The sequence below is a fragment of the Cynocephalus volans genome, chromosome 8, assembly GCF_027409185.1.
Source record: "Cynocephalus volans isolate mCynVol1 chromosome 8, mCynVol1.pri, whole genome shotgun sequence".
Classification (NCBI taxonomy): domain Eukaryota; kingdom Metazoa; phylum Chordata; class Mammalia; order Dermoptera; family Cynocephalidae; genus Cynocephalus; species Cynocephalus volans.
The window spans coordinates 55,516,735-55,536,878 of NC_084467.1; the positions used below are offsets into that span (position 1 = coordinate 55,516,735).

Consider the following 20,144-nt stretch of genomic DNA (forward strand, 5'->3'; position numbering starts at 1 on the left):
ATACGTGAATTATTTACCTGATTTCTCCCCACAACTTTGTGAGCTGGCCAAAGTGGATATTTTTATTTGATTTACAGATGAGGAAAATAGATGCCTGAAGTGAAACAATGTGCCCCGACAGGTAAATCTGTTGTAGGGGGCTGTATGTTGTAGGATGTTTAGCAGCATCCCTGGCCTCTACCCACCAGATCCCAGTAGTAACACCCCCTCTCTCCAAGTCGTAACAACCAAAAATGTCTCCAGAAACTGCAAATAACTCCTTGGGTGCAAAATTGTACCCAATTGAAAAGCACTGGTCTAAAAGAATCTGCAAGGTTCCTTCTAGCACCTCTATTCTATGACAAGGCTCCATATACCACTGAACCACAATAAATCACAGAGCATCAAATGCTGCTTGCTTGGTGAGATTCAATTAATTAACTAACTCTCCATCCTTTTAAAACAATTCTTTTTTGGCAGCTGGCCAGTACAGGGACCAAACCCTGCACCTTGGTGTTATCAGCACCATACTCCAATCAACTGAGCTAACCAGCCAGCCTAAAACAAATTTTTTTTTAATCTGGAAATGAACAAACACATTTCTTTTTTTATGAATATTCACATCACACACAATAAATCTTCTAAAAGTATATTAATATCTCACCCAATGACATGTGTGTAGGGGGAAAAATACTTACCAGAGGAATATGAGACTTAGAAAATACCGATCTTGGTCTTTGCTAATATGCATTATTAATGCAGTTATACCTTAGTGTTCTCTCTATAAAAGTGGATATAAACCTACACATGTTCTCAATACTTGGCTTCAGTCTGGTTTCTGTCCAAGTATGTGTTACTTCAAGGTATTCAGAAGAAACTGAATGATAACTTTAAAGCATTATTAAAATTTGTAGCTGGTGGTCTGCAGTTGAAACTGCCAGTGTCTGTGAACCTAAAATCTAAGCTGGCAGACCTCACAATCCTATCTTAGAAGCCCTCAGTTCAAATCTCTTCACGTCATTTAATCTGAGTTTCTATTCTCAAAAGCAACCCCACGCTCAAAACTCCTTATTTTCACTAGCTTTTTAGCAAGTACATGAATTGAAAGGATTTTGTAATCTAATTCCCCTTACCACCTTCAATCTGTAAAGGGTGGATACCAAATGATCAGATTGATAATCACAAGTATAGCATTCGCCAAACTGACATTAAAACTGCCTAAATTACAACATACTGAAATGTAGTTGTACTTCGGGAAATGTTAGAATTATTTTACCTATGCCTAATTTGTACACTATCATTGTTTCCCAATGGTAGTAACTCACTGTAGAAAAGGGAAACCATTTAAGCCACCTGTATTCAAAAATAATAAAGTAAAACAAATTGCCTGTATTCAATGTGAAATGTTACACTGCAATTCTAGCACTAAAAAAAATTGTTTTGTAGCTATCTGAGAAACTGAGATAAGATACGGTAAAAGTTCTTAGTTAATATGTTATATAAAATTAAGAAGAGATTACGATTATTCCTATGCATAATGTCCACAATTACTCAGGTATAATATACTTACATCATTAAATACGAGCTGGATGTATACATGGGAGACATTTTCTCCATATTACAAAGGATATTTTACCCTAAGAGTCTGGTACCCTGGTGGTTTCTATTAACATTTACCACAAAGTACAAAAGAATACATTGATCCTTCAATGAAAATTACTCTCTGGTCTTGGAAAGCATCAGAATCATCAAAAGCAAAGGCGAGAAACAACACAAAATGGGGTTTTGGAAAGGGAGGAACAAAGATTTAGTCAATACAAAATGCTCATCTTAAAAAAAAAAAAAAAAAAAAAAAAACCTCACTGTGTATAAGCCCATACACAACCGAATCTTTAAAAACAGCCAACAACCAAAGACACCATGATCACATCTAATTGTCCCTGCATTATACTCATCATTTAACTACTCAAGGTTTTTAATGCTTTCCTCCCCGGAAGTAATGAAAATTTTATACCACTGTAAATTCCTGCCACTTAGAGAAAAACTATGACTCTAAAAAAATGTTAATAGCATATAAATTGATGTATTCAAGCTAGGGCAGAAGACAGCTTACAGCTACATATTAAAAAGAGTGGCAGGGAGGACCGGGTCCCCTTCCCCAGGAACTCACAGGAAATAATGGAGAATATACTCTCCCAAAAATGTGTCCACAAACACCTGGCAATAATCGCATCTTTTATCTAGTCTCCCTAAAGAAGATCCTTCATAAACATTCATCCAAGGCGCCTGTATCCCTGGAACCATGGGGAGCGACTTTAGTCCTGCTAAAGCGACGTCTCCCTCTGATGCGTCAAGTCGGCAACCGCGCGCAGATGGGGTCCGAGTCAGACAAGGAGCCAGAGACCAGCCCCAGTTTCGGTTAATTAGTTCCCTTACAATAGGATTCGCAATTCCCTGGGTGGTTCCCTCTCATGGTTCCCCTTCCCCGGTTCTCTCGCCCGGGGTCGTCTTTCGCCCTTCTCGCTGGCTACCTGGGGCCAGGGTCCTAACTGAACCCAAAAGGAGAGGGGGCGTTTCCTGAGTTCACGGTCGCAACCCACCCCCACCCGGCTCCAAATTCCAAAAACTTTCCCTTGCTGAGATGGCAAAGAAGGAAACGGCCAAGACTCTCAATCTCCGTCCAGTCGCCAGGAAAAAAAAATCTCCTCCCGCGTCCCCCGCCTTCCCCCCCACATCTCCCCTCCCCACCCCGGCAGTTCGGCCAGGGAGCTGGCGGTCTAGTTCTCGGAGCCGCGAGTGAGGGCCGGCAGACCTCAAGCCCGCGCCTGTATCTCAGGTTGTATAAACAGGATGTCAGAGCGTTCCGGGCTTGTTGACGAAAATTTGTTGTACGCTCTGGGGGACGGGGCGACCAGGCTTAATCTTTCCCCTCCCGGCAGGAGGCCCCCAGCCCCGCGACCGCCCCGCGACTCCCTGTTGCCCGCAGGCTCTGGTCGGCTGGAAATCCCCCGCCTACCCCGCCCGCACCCGCACCCGCACCGAACCGGCACGGACCCCGGGGTCTCGCGCGGCGCTCGCCGAGCCGCCGAGGGTGCGCGGCGCGCGAGGACAGACCGAGAACGGCGGCCGCGCCTCTCGCCAGCGCCGGGCTCCGCGCCCCTCGCCATGTCGCCCGCGGCCGCCGCAGGCTTCTCCGCCTCTCCTCGGTGACACTCACCACTTCCGCGTGTGCCTGGGCCGGGCAGCTCCGGGTCGCTGCGCAGGTCCAGGTCCAGCGGCCGGCTCACTAGGTGGCCAGCCTCACGGGGCCCCGGCGTGCGCGCGCCCGGGACTGAGGAGGGGGCGCGGGGAGGACAACCAGAGCTGGGACGCAGGCCCGCGCTGTCGGCGGCTCCCGGCTACTCCGCGGCCGCCGCGGCCTGCGCTCGGCGTCGTACCCGCCTCCCGCTCCGCCCCACGCTCGGCCCCGCCTCCTCGTGACGTCACGCGCGGTAGCCCCGGAAAGTGGGGCGGGGGCCGCGATCCGGACGGCGGCCCGCCTGGGCTCGAGACCCTGTGCATTCAGCCTCCCGCACCGCCCCCATCTGGCTTCGCTCGCTCCCTCGCCTCTAATACGCGGCTTTTTACCGCCTCCTCTAGAAACACCAATCTAGGGACGAAAGGTCAACCTGCGCAGCAAGTAAAGTTGTCAGGATTTGCGTACACATCGACCCCTCCCAAGTTTGGAGTCCCCTCCGCCACGTCTTTGTTCAGGTCGATGTATTTGTCACAGTCCTCCGTGTACACCTCAGCCTTTATCCCAGGGGTGAGCTCGTGAAGCACTTTAACAAGAACTTAAGAAATGAAACCTCCAGCTTTGACGCGTTGCTTCAGATGCAACCCATTCCGTATTGAAAGAGCTCTTTTAAGGAAAACACCATCTTACGTATAATATAATAAGAATTAACAGTCGATGATACCTAATGTGTGTCCAATGCTTTTCATTTTTTACTAATAATCCTTCACAGTAGGAATTATCCTTTTTTTATCCATGAAGGAACAAATTAAGGCTGAAGTATCTTAGTGAAGGTCACTATGTAGCCAGGATTTTTACCCCGTAGGCAATCTAGGGCCAAATCTTAACAATTTTACTTCCTAGATATGTCTCCAGTCAGTTCACTTCTCTGTGTTCCAATAACATGGTCGGAGCCGCCACCATCTCTCACCCGAAGGACCACAAACACCTCATAAAAGGTCACTCTGCATTCACTCCAGTCTCCAATTAATTCTTCACCTTGAGCTTTTAAAAATTCAAATCTGTTGTACTCATCCTGTGTTTAAAACACTCCGGTAACTTCCCTATAAAAATCTTTGGATGAAAATCCTCCTGGACCATTCCATTCGTAGTCAGAATTCTACAGCTTCCAGTCATTGTGGACCGAGGCCACCCACGTGTCCTGACTCCACTAACTCTGCTGTACCGTTCCTGATGACTCCGAGGGTTACTGCAATTTAGGATGAGAAAGACATACTGGGTGTAGTATGCTGTCTACATTTTAGGTTTGGCTTCCACCATTAACCACCTGCATTGCCATGAACAATTCGCAGTTTACTCATAAAAGTTGAGCAGCAGACTAAATGATCTCCAAAGTGCCTTGTGGAAGGAGAGAACTGTCAGCGAAGACAGGAGAATCAAGCAGGAAGACACGAGACCCAGCTGCTTGCATTGTGGGTGTTGTTGTGCATGTCTTATCTCGCCCACCACGCTATGAACACCTCAGGGCCGTTTGCATCATTTTCTTTACCTGTTAAATGGAGATAATTCCTTCCTTTTGCTGAAGGTGAACTAAGATAATACAGGCCTGGCACATGGCATGGCCTCAGTAAATTATATTTTTATTGAGCTGCGCCTCGAAGAACAAGTGTGAGTGACGTGAATGGAGACAGAGACGTGAAAGAACAGCATTTTCTGGTGAGAAGGTAAGGAAAAAGGAAAGTCAGGAAGGCAGCAGTAAACCCACTGTGCTCAGGAAAGGATCTGGCTGCTCAGGAAGTGAAATCGGGAAGAGGGATTGGCTGAGTTTAAATCCACTCCCCGTACCAGGCATTGTGCTAGGTGGTGAGGGTTCAGAGAAAGAAAATACTCAGTTCGTGACCTCTGGATGCTCACTGTGGAGTCCGAGAGATAGGCAAGCAATAATTCAGTGTGATTCATTCTCCCCTGAAGGTGATCACATAGTAGAATCACCCAGCCCAGCCTGAAGAAGTCACAAGGATCTTCAAGTAGCAGACAAGTCACAGGAGCCAGGGAGAACATGGCATATTTAGGCAGTAACAGTATATGCTGTGTGGCTGGGGAATAGAAAGCATGAGCCTTATGCAAAGTGTATTTTTGAGGAATTTAAGCAGATTTTTATTTTAGAAGAATTACCATAGTGCAGGGTTCTCAACCTCAGCACTATTGACATTTAGGGTTGGAAAATTCTTTGAGGGTGGGGATGGGGAAGGCATCCGTGCATTGTAAAATGTTTAGCAGCATCTCTAATATTTAACTAGATGCCAGTAGCCACCTCCCTCACTCCCCCTCCACCCTCCCAACCCCCCACTTTCCTCTTGCCCCAGTTATGATGACCAAAAATGTCATTAGACATTGCCACATGTCCTCCGTTGGGGCAAAATTGGCCCCTGCTGAGAACCACAAATCTAGGGATAATGAGAAAGATGGATTGGAAGACAAGGAGATTAATTACCTAGTGTATTAGTCTGTTTTTATTGCTTATAACAAAATACATGGAACTGGGTAATTTATAAGAAAATGAAATTTATTGCTTATGGTTTCTGAGGCTGGGAAGTCCAAAGTCCATCTGGTGGTGGTGACAGTGACCCAGGGGTCTCACAGTGCAAGAGGGTGGAAGGAGAGAAAGCAAAGAGAGAGAGACAGACTGACTCTCCTCTTCTTTTAAAGCCCTCAGAACCACGCCCCGACCACCATTTTAAATCAGTTCACTACTGCACGGTCCTACAATCCAATCACCTCTTCAAATGTCCATCTTTCAATTTCCCACCCTCTTAACAATCACGGTGGGGGCTAAATTTCTAATACTTGAAACTTGGGGGACACAATTCAAGCTTCAATGAGTTTGGGGGGACATAACTCAATCCACTACACATAGCTTTGTGGAACTGCAAGCGATAAGAGCCTATCTAAGGTAGTGGACTGGGGAAGGATATTGCAGAAGATGCAAAAAGCCTGAGATAGAAAAGATAGTGTCTGGTGACTGACTAGATGTGGGTGCTGAGGCAGAAGGGGGAATTTCATGACTCCAATTTTCGGAATGGTTAAGTTGACCAACGATGCCACCACCTAAATTGGATGAGGAATTCAGTTTTATTTTGAGAATAGAAAAGCTTTTTAAAGTAACTCTGTAGAGAATATGTGGATACTTCAAAAAGTTCATGGAAACAGATAATATGAATCTTTCCATGAACTTTTTGAAGTATCCTTGTATATATGATACCGGAAAGAGACAATAGTGTAAAATAGAGAAATGCCAATGTTGACTTTTAATATGTAGTGCGTGACATACATCTAAATTGAACCAAACCAAATATAATGATGTGGAAGCCTTTTATTAGGGAAATAAACCCCTCTAGGGTTCTTGCTAGGGTGTTAAATCTTGTTTCTTGAAAATGTGCCCTTAGGTCCAGAGGTCTATATACTTCTCTTGGGCAAGGTTATTTATGACATATAACTGACTGTATTTCTCCCTTTGATCTGACTGGTGAGTAGCTCAGAATCATACATATATTACTTACATAGAAACTTGTAACGTATAGTTTATGTCCTATCCTCATAAAAGCTTCACCTTATTTTCTTAAACTTATTTTCACTTCACACTGAATTTCTCACATGCATTTATTCAACACACTATCTGCCAGCACTGTGCCAAGTGCATATGTATTATGTCATTTAATCTTGACTTCTCTATCATGGGATCTTGAGCAAGATACCAAATTTCTATAAGCTTTAATTTCATTTGTAAGTAAAGACAATCATAATGTCCCCTTTATAGGGTTATCATGAGGATTAATGATGATAGCTAACATCATTAGTTATTAATATACATGCAAATGTTTTTGCCTAAAACAATAAATCAAAATATATGATTTAATTATCTTACACGATGTCAATGTAGTAATGTCTGGAGAGATAAACATCAGTTTATTATAAAAACACTCAACATACAGAGCAAAATAAGTATTACTAATCTTATTTATTATGGCTTTAATCTAGTTGCGGTTCCTGTAATTAAAGCAATGTAATAGAATCAATAAAGCTAAGATGTAATGAATGTCCAAACAGAAAACCTCATTTATGAGCTTTTTTGTAGCCAAATGAGATGATGGACCCTCTGAGGGCCGTGAGCCCAAAGATATTTTACTTCAAAATTTAGTCAGTTTTATAGGAATATCAGATTGCTTAGAACTGACTTACTAGCTATAATAATGGGGTTTATTCTCCACCTGGGACTTAGTAAACTGCATTAATAATTAAAACACCTTGCGAGAAAATGCTTCTCTGACAACCAAGCTTGGTGCCCTGGAAAGACCGCTGGATCAGAAAGCAGGACACTTGAATGGTGGGTGAGCTCTTCAATAGCGCAGTCCCTTTAACCTCTCTGAACTCAAATTTCTCTTTGGCTTGAATCACATTATTTCATGATGCCCGCTGTATTAGTTTGTTTCTGTTGCTTATAACAAAACACCTGAAACCCGGTAATGTATAAAGAAATGGAATTCATTTCTCACAGTTTTGGAAGCTGGGAAGTCCAGCATCTGATGAGGGTCTTGTTGGTGGGTGGTGGCTCTTCACGGCAATTCAGGATGTCACATGGTGGATGGCTTCAGAGAGAGGGTTAAGCTTCTCAGTTGCTCTCTTTTTAAAGCCATAGAACCATGCCCATTAGTCCATGAATGGATCAATCCATTCACAAGGGCATAGTCCTCACAATCTGATCACATCTTCAAGGCCCCACCTTTTAATTACCATAATAGGATTTCTCACCCTCTTAACACTGTCACTATAGGGATTAAGTTTCTAATATATGGAACTTTGGGGAATACACTGAACCCATATCACCAGTCAGCATCAAAATTCTGTGCATCTTTATTTTTTAACCTCACAGTATCCATTTAAAAGTTATTGGCCATAGAATCATGTATGTATTAGACAAATGTGATAACTGAAGTGGAAAGTCTAAATTACATGCCCCAAAGCAATAGGAAAATAAATTATAGATGAACAAGAATTAGATGTGACCTCTCCCCAAGTTCTAGTTTTCTCTTCTGCTAGGAGAATGACATCTAGAAATAACATATTCTCAGAAGTCTATGGCACCCAACAATTCAATTCAACAAATATTTATTTAGTATTAGTATACGCCAAGCACTGTGATAGCTTGTGAGGACATAATGCAGTAACAATCAACTGAACAGCTACATTGATAGGAAATATACTAGGCCCTTGGCAGGGGTAGGGTGGGGGGAGCCCCACTTCTTGCCCTCAATGATTGCATGTATATTGGAAAAGGCAAGACATCCATCTGAAAAATTGAAAATCAAGTGTCAAATGGCTGATACAAGAACAAATGTCATAAGATTTCAGAGACAGAAAAACAACACTGAAAATGCAGATAGAATTCATGGAAAATGTAAGATGTGAACTGAACCTTGAAGGACACTGAACAATCAAAGAGGCAGGAAAGTGTTAGGCCTATTTAATCAGCATTTATATCTTTTCCAGAATTAAGATTAGATTTATTTTTATGTGTGAAACACATATGTGTTGTCTTCATTCAATTTTAAGTACCACAACAGCAGAAACCATGTATCAGGGTACTTTTAAAAGCTCATGGAAAGATTCGTATTATCTTTTAATTCTATTTTTCCATGAAAGTTTTGAAGTACCTTCATATTGATTCAGCACAATAATATTTATAGAGTGCCTACTACATGTCAGGCACCATCCTGGGTAAGCTTTGGAGGGGAAAGGTAAGGTAAAAAAGAAAAAGGAATTGGAGATAAAACTCAGAAGTCAGTTGAGGGCCCTTTGCCCTCAAAGATCTAGGTAAATTAAAAGGTTTGAACCCTCAAACCACTACCTGACCTGTGGAAGTATAAAGTCCTTTCAAGAACTAGGTAACTTCCAGAGGGACACTGCCATCTTCTCACATCTACTGTTTCGCACAATGTTGAAATGAAACTCAATAGAGACCTAGTTTTCTCATCAAAGGCACTCACGTGAAGCTGCGTGGGTTTGGTAGCAATCTCCAAAGATGTGGGTAGGTAACTGTAGGGAAGAACCACAGCTCTGCTGCTTTGCTAGCTGCTCTCTTCTTTTTCCCATTACCCTCCCTTTTCCTCATGCTCTCCATCACAGATTGCCTCAACAATTCCAAATTCTCCCTGTAGTATGCATAGCTAGTTACCTCTCCACTAATGGCCAGATCCTTGGTCTCAACTTTCCAACCTATTCTATTATACCTAATTTTCCAATAGATTTTTCCAAACCCTAAACATGTCTATCCTCAGGAGCAATTCTGGCACCAGCTCTTAAGAGATAATAATACTTTCTCCACCTTGTTAGAGACAAGAGCACCAGTCACTCTAAGGGAAACCCACAGTGCAATGCGGAACAACAGGAGAGAGCACAGGAAATGGGCAGGAAGCATTTTTTGGCCACTTCTGAGTGGTATCTCTCTCTCTTTTGAATTCACACAGCATTTATTGCCTACATCACTCCTTGGAAATGTGTCCTTTACTGCCTTTTTTTGCTATTTCTCTTTCCATCTGTGTGCTTTATCTCCCTGGCCAGATTCTTCACAGCTCCAGAACAACTGGCTTTTCTCATTACTCCCCAGAATGCTCAAGGCACCTCACCCAGTACCTCCTGGGAGATGGGTCTCACCAATTGGTCTGTTGAGTCTCAACCTAAGGCAGCTGTATGATGCACCCAGTTTCACAGCACCCTTCCCTAAATTTCCCTAAAAACACCATATGACAGGAGTTTGTTTTAATTAAAATAAATTAAAATGCCACTAAGAATGTATGAGTATTTAACCAATTTGCTTGAGATGGCTGGAGGTGTCCACTCAGGTTTCACCAAGGAGGAGCTGGAATGGACCAATGTGTGCTCGTATTTAAGTACCCCTAGGTACCAGTCATCTGCTTTAATTCTCATAATCACCTTTTGAGGTGAGATTAGGTGATTTCCCAAAGCTCACACCACAACAGAGCAGGAACTGGAATTTTAATGCACAGACGCCTAGTTTCAAAGCTCCTGTTCTTTTCACTATATCATCTCTAGAATAATACTACCCCTTTAGAGATATTCAAATTCTCATTATTACAGGGAAAATATAGGAAAATTCAGGGCCCCTCAGATGTTCAGAATCTTGCCAAGCATTTGATGTATGAAAGTACACCCAAGTGTTCCTTGGTTATTGTCTAATGTAATTGTGCATGTGCACCCAGGTGTCCTGGGTTATGACTTAAGTATAAAGGATGAGTGGCTCTGATCCACGGTGCCTCCCGCCCCTGGGATGCCCTGGCGGGGGGGAGGCATGGGGAGGCTGCTACTGCTGCTGGAGGCTATTTCTGCAAGCTGTTGCTGCCAGTGCCCCCGGGATGCCCTGAGAGGCCACCGCTGCTGCTGCTGCTGCTGCTGTTGCTACTACTACTGAGGACTGAGCTTGTGTCGTCTGCCAAGAGCTTCCTGGATCTTTTCCTATAACCTAGCTCTTGGACCTGGCATATGAGGGATCTGGTGACCCAGTCTGTACAACGGATTTGAAAGGTCTGAGCCCTAGCCCTGACAATACAAATGGAAACTTAGTATAACTAAAATAATGAAACATTTTGGCTTTAGTTATGATTTGCCTTTCTTGACAACTGGGGTAGTCGTGTAGCTTTTCAACACTAAATTAAGTAACGTATATAATATCTGGCAAGCAGTCTTTCCATTGGCTGAAAAGAAAGATCAGTTGTATTCTGTGAAAATGTTGAGTGTTAAGTGGAAATCCTCTTTCCTTCTGCAGAGAATAAAATGGAAGTTGACACTCAGGTCTGACATTCAGATTAGTTGGGTAGGTGTTTTTTAATTGTGTTAATGGATTACATTCTTTGGGAGTTAGCTGTCTCACAGAAGAGCAGATTAACCATTAACCCAACATCACCCAGCAGCAACTACAGTTCTGGAGTTAAATTGGCACCACCATCAATATCCTTCGAAACCCTTCTCCACAGTAACTACCATTGCTTCTCAGAGCCCCTTCAGATGGTTGCAATCATCCCAGGTAGGAGGTAAAAGAGTTTAAGGTATGACCATTATAAAATGTAGGGAAGTTTTCTTGGGGGAGGGGAGAGCTGGGGGGAATGGGACCGTTTTTCCCAGTCCCTCAACTATATCAAGTCCTCTAGCTTGTGTTTCCAGAACCACAGGCTTGGCAGTGAATTAGAGCTGGCTTTTAGCTCTTCCTATTCCTAGCTGTGTGACTTTGAGTACATTACTGCTTTAAATTTCAGTTTTCTTATCTGTAAGATGGGGGTGATAATATTTTCTATCTTCTAAGGTGGTTGTACAGATAAAGCTAAATAATGAATGCAAAGCATTTAGTTCAGTATCTGGCATGTTGTAAGCCCTAAAAAAGTTGGTAATTATTTTATTATTAGCAGAACAAAGGCCTTGAAGTTTCAAGATGCAGGGCAATAATGGAGGAAAGGAATAAAAATCTCCCTGTTGCTGGAAGAGCCAATGGTACAGTTGAGCACTCAAGTTCCATCACAATTTGGTCCCAAAACTTTACCTTACCTTATGGTTACCTGCATGTACTCTGCAAAAACTTCCTTAGCTCCCCCAGGTAGGCAGAATTCCTCCTTCAGTTTTCAGGGTACTTTGCATATACTTTTGTATTTTTCCATATCACACTGTGTATTAGTCTGTTTTTGTTGATTATAACAAAATACGTAGAACTGGGTGATTTATAAAGAAAACTAAATTCATTGCTTACAGTTTCTGAGGCTGGGAAGTCCAAAGTCCAACTGGTGGTGGTGACAGTGGCCCAGGGGTCTCACATTGCAAGATGGTGGAAGCAGAGAGAGAGAGAGACTCTCCTCTTCTATTAAAGCCCTCAGAACCACGCCCCTGACCACCATTTTTAATCCATTCACTATGGCATGGAGCTATGACCCAATCATCTCCTCAAGACTCCACCTTTCAGTTACCATAATAGGATTTCCCACCCTCAAGTTACTGTGGGGCTAAGTTTCTAATACATAAAACTTGGGGAATACAATTCAAGCTTCACTGAGTTTTGGGGGGACATAATTCAATCCACTACACACTGTATTCTGTTTTGTTTACAGATCGCCATTCTACGTCATTCCAGGCTGTGAGTTTATAGACAGCAGGGACCATGCAGTCATCTTTGTATTTACAGCCATGTAAGTCTCGGATGGATGGATGAATGGATGGACAGATTGACAGATGGATAAGGAACATGAGACAACATAAGTGACTTGGTAAAGGGATTAGGTCTAGGTACCCAGGGGACTGGGTAAGACAGTGCAAAGCTACATGACTACGCTAGTTGTCGAGTAAGGCAAATCATAACTGAAGCCAAAATGTTTCATTATTTTAGTTATACTAAGTTTCCATTTGTATTGTCAGGGCTAGGGCTCAGACCCTTCAAACCCATTGTACAGACTGTGTCACCAGACCCCTCACATGCCAGGTTGGGTCACCAGATCCCTCACACACAGGTCCATGCTAGGTAATTGGAAAAGATCCTGGGAGCCATTGGCAGATGACGAGCTCAATCCTCAGCAACAGCAGCAGCAGCTTACAGGTCCAGCAGCTCACAGGTCTGGTGGTGGTGGCAGCCTCTTGGAGGGTCCTGGGGGCCCTGGCAACAACAGCCTCCAGCAGCAATAGTGGCCTCCCCATGCCCCCCCCAGGGGGCATCCCGGGGGCAGGGGGAGGGGCATATATCAGAGCCACTCATCCTTTATACTTAAGTTCATAACCCAAGACTCCTGGGCGCAAATGAGCAATTACATTAGACAATAACCAAAGAACACCTGGGCACATGTGCATATTTACATCAAATGCTCGGCAAGATTCTGAAGATCTGAGGGGCCCTGACCATTTTCTTTCACTTTCGCAACAGTCTTTGCACAAACTTGACTGAGCCTGGTTCTGAGCAGTAATGTGGAGGATATGACATTTGCAGAATTGTTTGCCTGGTGAGAGTGGTTGGGCAATCTATGCACACCTTCAAGGCAAGGGCATGGCTCGCTGGTGACTGTTGACAGGGCTAATATCAGCCAAAATATCTTGGCAACCAGGAAGCCAAGGCAGGATGATACTTCTAAGTTTTTTTCACAGCCTGCAAGGTTAATAGGTTAATCAATTAGTAACAAGTCCTTCTAGGTGTGGCCAGTTGTCAGCAGGGCAGGCAGACTTGTGAGCAAAGACTATTCTCTCTGTGATTGTGTTCAATGTAAACAATAATGCAAGATCTAGAGATAGAAAGAGGATATCAAAGGTGATTCTCACAGAAGAAAGACCATCTGGGAATAACATTCCACAATACATAGAATATAAAGTATTTTAGGACATAGGGCAATAAAGAGGAGATTATGTATCTTGACTTTTCAGGAATCATTCTATTTTCATTTTATTGTATTCTTTTTATTAAAGGCCACTGAAGATGATAATATTTATTGATTGATCACTTATTATGTACCTTGCACTTTTTAAAGTGATGTCCTGCAGTTTGCTCCCACTAGCTCATAAGAGCCATTTGGGTGCATGTCTTCTAAACTCTACATTGGATGATTTCACATTGACATCTTAATATCAGCCATGTCAGAAATATTTACAACATGGAAATTGGCAAACACTATAATCAGGATTTCCCAACCCCATTCCTTCTGAGAGCTGATTGTTAAACATTTACAAACACACCAATGATTTTTACAATGAATGATCCTAAGTAGTCCTCCAATTACTCCTTCCTTACAGGTGGAAAACTGAAGTTTGGAGAGGTTAAATAACTAACTTATTACAAATTTTTTGGTGGCAAAGGCAGGACTAAAATTCAGACTATCTGCCTCCCAAGTTCATGCACATAACTGTTTAATTATTTGTAACACGTTTTATTTTTTAAAAATTTACATCAGAAAAAAATATTTTATATCCTAAATTTAAGATTTCACACCTCTAATTAGGTCAGCAAAATGGCAGAGTAGGCATCTCCAAACTCCTGTCCTGCCAAAGAAACATCAAAAAACAAGCAGAAGCTGTCAGAATCAACTTTGTCAGAACTCTGCAGGAAAAGTCCAATTCCTTATGGCAACCAAGTGAATGCCAAGTCAAGAAAAATTCAACTTAAAAAATGGTAGGAGAGTTTTGTGGCATTTTTACCTGCTTTTACCCCACATGCTCCAGGCTTAGCAACAGTTCTGAATACAGCAGCCCATATTGCCAGGATGGGGCCATGGTTGCTGATTCCAGAAGGAGCAGAGCAGATTTTATTTGCAAATTATTGTGTAGATCTATTCTAACCTGTGCGAGGCTACCTGAAGGACTGGCACAGGTGTTCATCTTTTTTTGCCTAACTCTGAATTAACCCAGACTGGAAAAGCATCAGGCATTGCTTGAAACATTGTAAGGCAGAACAGTGTCTGAGGCAAAAGATCACAGTTCAGACATACAATAAACCACCTAAAGCCTGGGAGGAAAAGCCCACAAGAAAGTTTCTTTGGGAAGTTAGGGCAATCAAAAGCATCTGTGTATATGGGAAATTTAGAAAGCCACGCACATGCCCATGGCAAGATACTCGCTCAGAAAAGACCTGAAGGGCCGGCCCCATGGCTCACTTGGGAGAGTGCAGGGCTGGTAGCTCCGAGGCTGCAGGTTCAGATCCTATATAGGGATGGCTGGTGCGCTCACTGGCTGAGTGTGGTGCAGACCACACCGTGCTAAGGGTTGCAATCCCCTTACCAGTAAAAAAAAAAAAAAAAAAAAAAAAAAAAAAAAAAACCTGAAAAAAACTCAAGTTTTCATCACGGGCTGAGTACTAAGTTCAATGCAAGTCTGGCTAAGTGTTGAAGGAGAGCCCCGGCACAGACCCAATCTGCAAAGACTGAGAGAGGTGTTTTTTAATTGTCTTTTTGTTTTGTTTTGTTTTGTTTTTTAGCTTCCGGCATTCTAGTAAAATTCTGTCAAAACACTCACTGAACACAAGCTAAGGGACAGAGACTTTGGTGACCACACATGACAAAAAAAAACCAGTCTTTGCAAAAACAGTTGGGAAAAGTCCCTAGAAAAAGACCTTCTATGTATTTTGTTATAAGCAACAGAAATGAACTAATACAGAAAAGTGGTACCAGAGAAGTGGGGTATTTCTTACAACAAATACTTGAAAATGTGGAATCAACTTTGGAACTGGGTGTTGTGAACAGGCTAGGAAAAGCTTAGATGCTTGTGAAAGTTTAGAAGACAAGAAAACCAGGGAAAGTTTGGAGTGTTTTAGTGACTGGTTAAGTGATGGTGACCAGAATACATACGGAAATATGGACTGTAAACACCATTCTAAAGAGGTCTCAGATAGAAATAAGAAGGAATTTATTGGAAACTGGAGCAAAGATCACCCTTGCTATGAACTGGCAAGGATCTTGGCTGCGTTCTATTCATGCCCAAAAGCTTTACAAAATGTGGACTTCCAAGGGTATCTGGCAGAAGAAATTTCTAAGCAGCAAAGCATTAAGGAAGCCACATGGCTGGCAGCAAAAGCATGAAGTAAAGCCAGAATTTGAAAGGGAAGCAGAGAGTAAAGATTTGGAAAATTTGCAGCCTGGCCATGAGGTAGAGGAGCAGAGAGCATTTTCATTAAAAATGCAATGGTGCTAAGAAAATTAGTACAAAAGAAAGGGATTATCAACAGAAGCGGGGAAAGGCCCTGAAAGCATTGCAGAAGCCTTGGGGTTAACCCTTCCATTACAGGCCCAGAGGCCTAGGGAGACAGAATGGTTTCAGGGAATAGGTCTGAGACGCCATACATGGGCTTGCTGCCCAGGGCAACTTGGAAAGCTGCTTCTAGCACCAGCACCCTTGCTGTTTTGGCTGCTCCAGCTGTTGCTAAATTGTTCCCAGGTATGGCTGGACCCACAGCTTTGGGAAATACAAGCCAGAAGCCATGGAGGCATCCACGTAGTGTTAAGTTTGCAGGCTCGCAGAATGCCAGAGCTGTGGAGGCTTGGGAGCCTCCACCCCAGTTTCAAAGGATGTATGGAAAAGCCTGGGGACCCAGAAAGAGATGTGTCACAGGGGCAAATGATATGGATTGTGTCCCTCAAGCTTTATGTATCAGTAACTTGATCCCCACTGTGACTGTTAAGAGGGTGGCATATTCTATTATGGTAACTGAAAGATGTCACCTTGAAGAGGTGATTAGATCCTGAGGACCATGCCTAGTGAATGGATTGATAATGGTGGTCAGGGGTGTGGTTCTGAGGGCTTTAAAAGGAGAGCACATGAGAGACTTTCTCTCTGCTCCACCATTTTCTGCCATGTGAGACTCCTTCATTGCTGTAAAGCCACCACCAAAGAAAACCCTCACCAGTTGTGTTCCCTGGACTTTGGACTTCCCAGCCTCTGAAACTGTAAGCAATAAATTTTGTTTTCTTACAAATGATCCAGTTCCATATATTTTGTTATAGAAACGAATTAATACACCAGAAGTACAAGATCAAGGTGCTGGCAGAGGCCTCTCTGAGGCCTCCCTCCTTGGCTTCCAGATGGCTTTCCTCTTGCTGCCTTTTCAAATGGCTGTACCTTTGTGCACACACACCCTGGTGTCTCTTCTTCTTATAAGGACAGCACTCATATTGGATTAGGGTCCCACCCTCGCCATTTTAATTCAGTCATTTAAAACTGGATGATCAGATTTATTTAAATTTATTTACCAGGAATAAGGATGTCTGCTTTCACCACTGCTATTCAACATCAAACTGAAAATTCTAGCCAGAACTCATAGAAAGAAAGGGCATCCAAACAGGAAAGGAAGAAGTAACACTATCTCTATATCTCTATATCCAAAGAATCCATACAAAACAAGCCACTGGAGCTAATAAATGAATTCAGCAAAGTTGCAGGTTACAAGATCAACAAACAAAAATCAAACGTGTTTCTATATACCAGCAATAAACATCTGAATAAAAGAAAGCAATTTTATTTACATTACAATAGCATCAAAAAGTATAAAATACCTAGGAATAAATTTAACTGAGGAGGTAAAATATTGTACGCTGAAAACCATAAAATATTGCTGAAAGAGATTAAGGAAAACCTAAATAAGTAAAAGGACATCTGCATTCATGGATGGGAAGATAATATTGTTAAGATGGCACTACTACCCAAAGTGATTTAAAGATTCAACACAATCCCTGTCAAAATTCCAACAGCTTTTTTTTTTTTTTCCAGAAATGGGAAAAGCCTATTCTCAAATTCATATGGGATTGCAAGGGGCCTGGAATAGCCAAAACAATTTTGATTAAAAAAGATGAAAGATAAAGGACTCACACCTCCTGATTTCAAACCTGATTACAAGCTACAGTAATCAAAACAGTGTGATACTAGCATAAGGACAGAGATATAGACCAATGGAATAGAATTAAGAGTCCAGAAATAAACCCATACATCTATGACCAATTGATTTTGACAAGAGTGCCAAGTCCATTCAATGGGGGAAAGTATAGTCTCTTCAACAGACGGTGTGGCCACAACTGGATTTCCATATGCAAAAGAATGAAGTTAGACCCCTACTTCACACCACATATAACAATTAACTCAAAATGGATCAATGACCTAAATATAAGAGCTAAAAAAAATAAAACTCTTGTAAGAAAACACAGGGATAAATATTGGTGACCTTGGATTTGGCAATGGATTCTTAGATATGACAACAAAAGTATGAGCACCAACAGAAAAAAAATAGATAAACTGAACTTGATCAAAATGAAAAACTTCTATATCAAAGGACATTATTAATAATGTGGAAAAACAACCCACAAAATGTGAGCAAATATTTGCAAATCATATATCTGATAAGGGTTTAATATCCAAAATATATAAGGAATTCCTACAACTCAATAACAAAAAGACAACTCAATTAAAAAGGGCAAAGAAGATATACAAATACCAATAAGCACATTTAAAAAAAATTAACATCATTAGTCATTGGGGAAATGCAACTCAAAACCACAATTAGGTAGCACTTCACACCTATGAGGATGGCTATAAAAAAAATTGCACATAACAAATGTTGACAAGGATGTGAAGAAATTGATACTCTCATGCATTGCTGGTGCAAATAGAAAATGTTACAGTCCCTGTGGAAAACAGTTTGGCAGTTCCTCAAAAAGTTAAATATAGAATTACCATATGACACAGCAATTCTACTCTTAGGTATATACTCAAAAGAATTGAGAAGAGGGACACAAAATAATAATGTTAATCACAGCACTATTCACAATAGCCAAAAGATGTTTATCCAAGCGTCTATCAAGAGATGAAAGAATAGACAAGATGTGGTATATGAATACAATAGAATATTTTTTAACCATAAAAAGGAGTAAAGTTCTGACACATGCTACAACATGGATGAACCTTGAAAACAATGCTGAGGAAAATAAGCCAGACACCAAAGGATGAATATTGTATAATTCCACTTACATGAAATATATGAAATATCTAGAAAAGATAAATTCAGAGTCAAAAAGTAGATTAGAGCTTTCCAGGGGCCAGAGGGAGGAGGAATGGAGTTATTGCTTAATGGGTACAGAGTTTCCTTTTGCAGTGATGGGAAAATGTTGGAAAAAGGTAGTGGTAGCAGTAGCAGTTGTACAAAATTGTGAATGTAGCTAATGTCACCAAATTGTGTACTTTGGTTAAAATGGCATATTTTATGCTATATATTTTTTTACCACAATTTTAAAAACCCTAATTATTCATGTCTGTTAATCCTCCACCTAATTTTCTAGCATATTCTTACCTTCCTCCTTTGAGCTCAGTGACCTAACGTTGCCCACTTTTCTCCCAATTGTTTAAAGTCTTTCTAGTCGATGCTCCTTGGCATACCTGTGGAAAGAGGTGCACCAACCAGTACTGTGCCTTGGCCAACCTCCACAGTGTTGACAAACACTTTTGGCATAGAAAACAGGGCATTAGGGGAAAAACTTTAATACAAAATGAGTACAAAATTATATACAAAAGGTGCATTAAATACAAGTTTTTGAAAGCACAAACAAACCATATTTGATAGCTTTAGCGACTTGTGCAGGGATATGAATTTTCTCCTGGATCTTCTCTCAAGGGTTTGAGAAACAAAGGTGTGGCATCTCAACCTCCTAAGCAAACTGTCCCCCAAGTGTTAGCCCACAAAGACAGGGTCTCTTTAAAAGACTTAGTCCAGCCTTATGTGCTTATCGGATAATCTCCTCTGTACTTACATTCTCTCTTGTTTTGTTTTCCAAAGTTTAGCAAAATGTTTGGTTAGCTAGTTGGCTTTTTCACAGTTATCTTGAAGTTTAAAGGTATTTTTTTTGTGGACCAGTACTTTATTCTATAAAGTGAGAATGTAGAACATAATAGATCTCGTCTTTCTGTACTATTCATAGACCTGCCCACATATCAAGGGAAAGGGGAACTCTATTTGTTCTGCTTTGGGAGACTGGACACAGTTTGCATACAAAAAGCTGAATTTTTAAATTCACTTTGTAAAATCATGTATAGTAGTGGTTAAGAGTTGGGGCAGTGTTGTCCCATGTTCAATCTTGACTATGCCCTCTACAGTTTGCATTGGACAAGTCTCCCGCCTCTTTAAGCACTGTAAAGCAGACAATATAACACCTACCTCAGAGGATTACAAAGAGGTTTAAATGAGAGAAGGTATGAGAAGTACCTAGCATAGTGCCTGACGCACAGTAGGTTCTCAAGAGAGTTAGCTCTTTAGTTACCCTATTTATTGCAGAACATCTATGAATACCCACAGGCCTCCTCTATGAAATTTTCCCCAATGAAAAGCTCATGATGATTTCTTCTTCCTCCACATTCCTAAAATACT

General features: G+C 41.7%; 1 protein-coding gene across 1 annotated transcript in view; it reads right to left on the reverse strand.

Moving 5' to 3' along the window:
* The window catches only part of JAK1 (Janus kinase 1), a 133,728-nt gene extending 130,316 nt beyond the window's left edge, over positions 1-3,412 (reverse strand). Inside the window, exon 1 of the mRNA XM_063103807.1 lies at positions 3,197-3,412. The gene's annotated coding sequence lies outside the window, so the exon portion shown is untranslated. The remainder of the gene's footprint in view (positions 1-3,196) is intronic.
* Between the last annotated feature and the right edge of the window lie 16,732 nt (positions 3,413-20,144).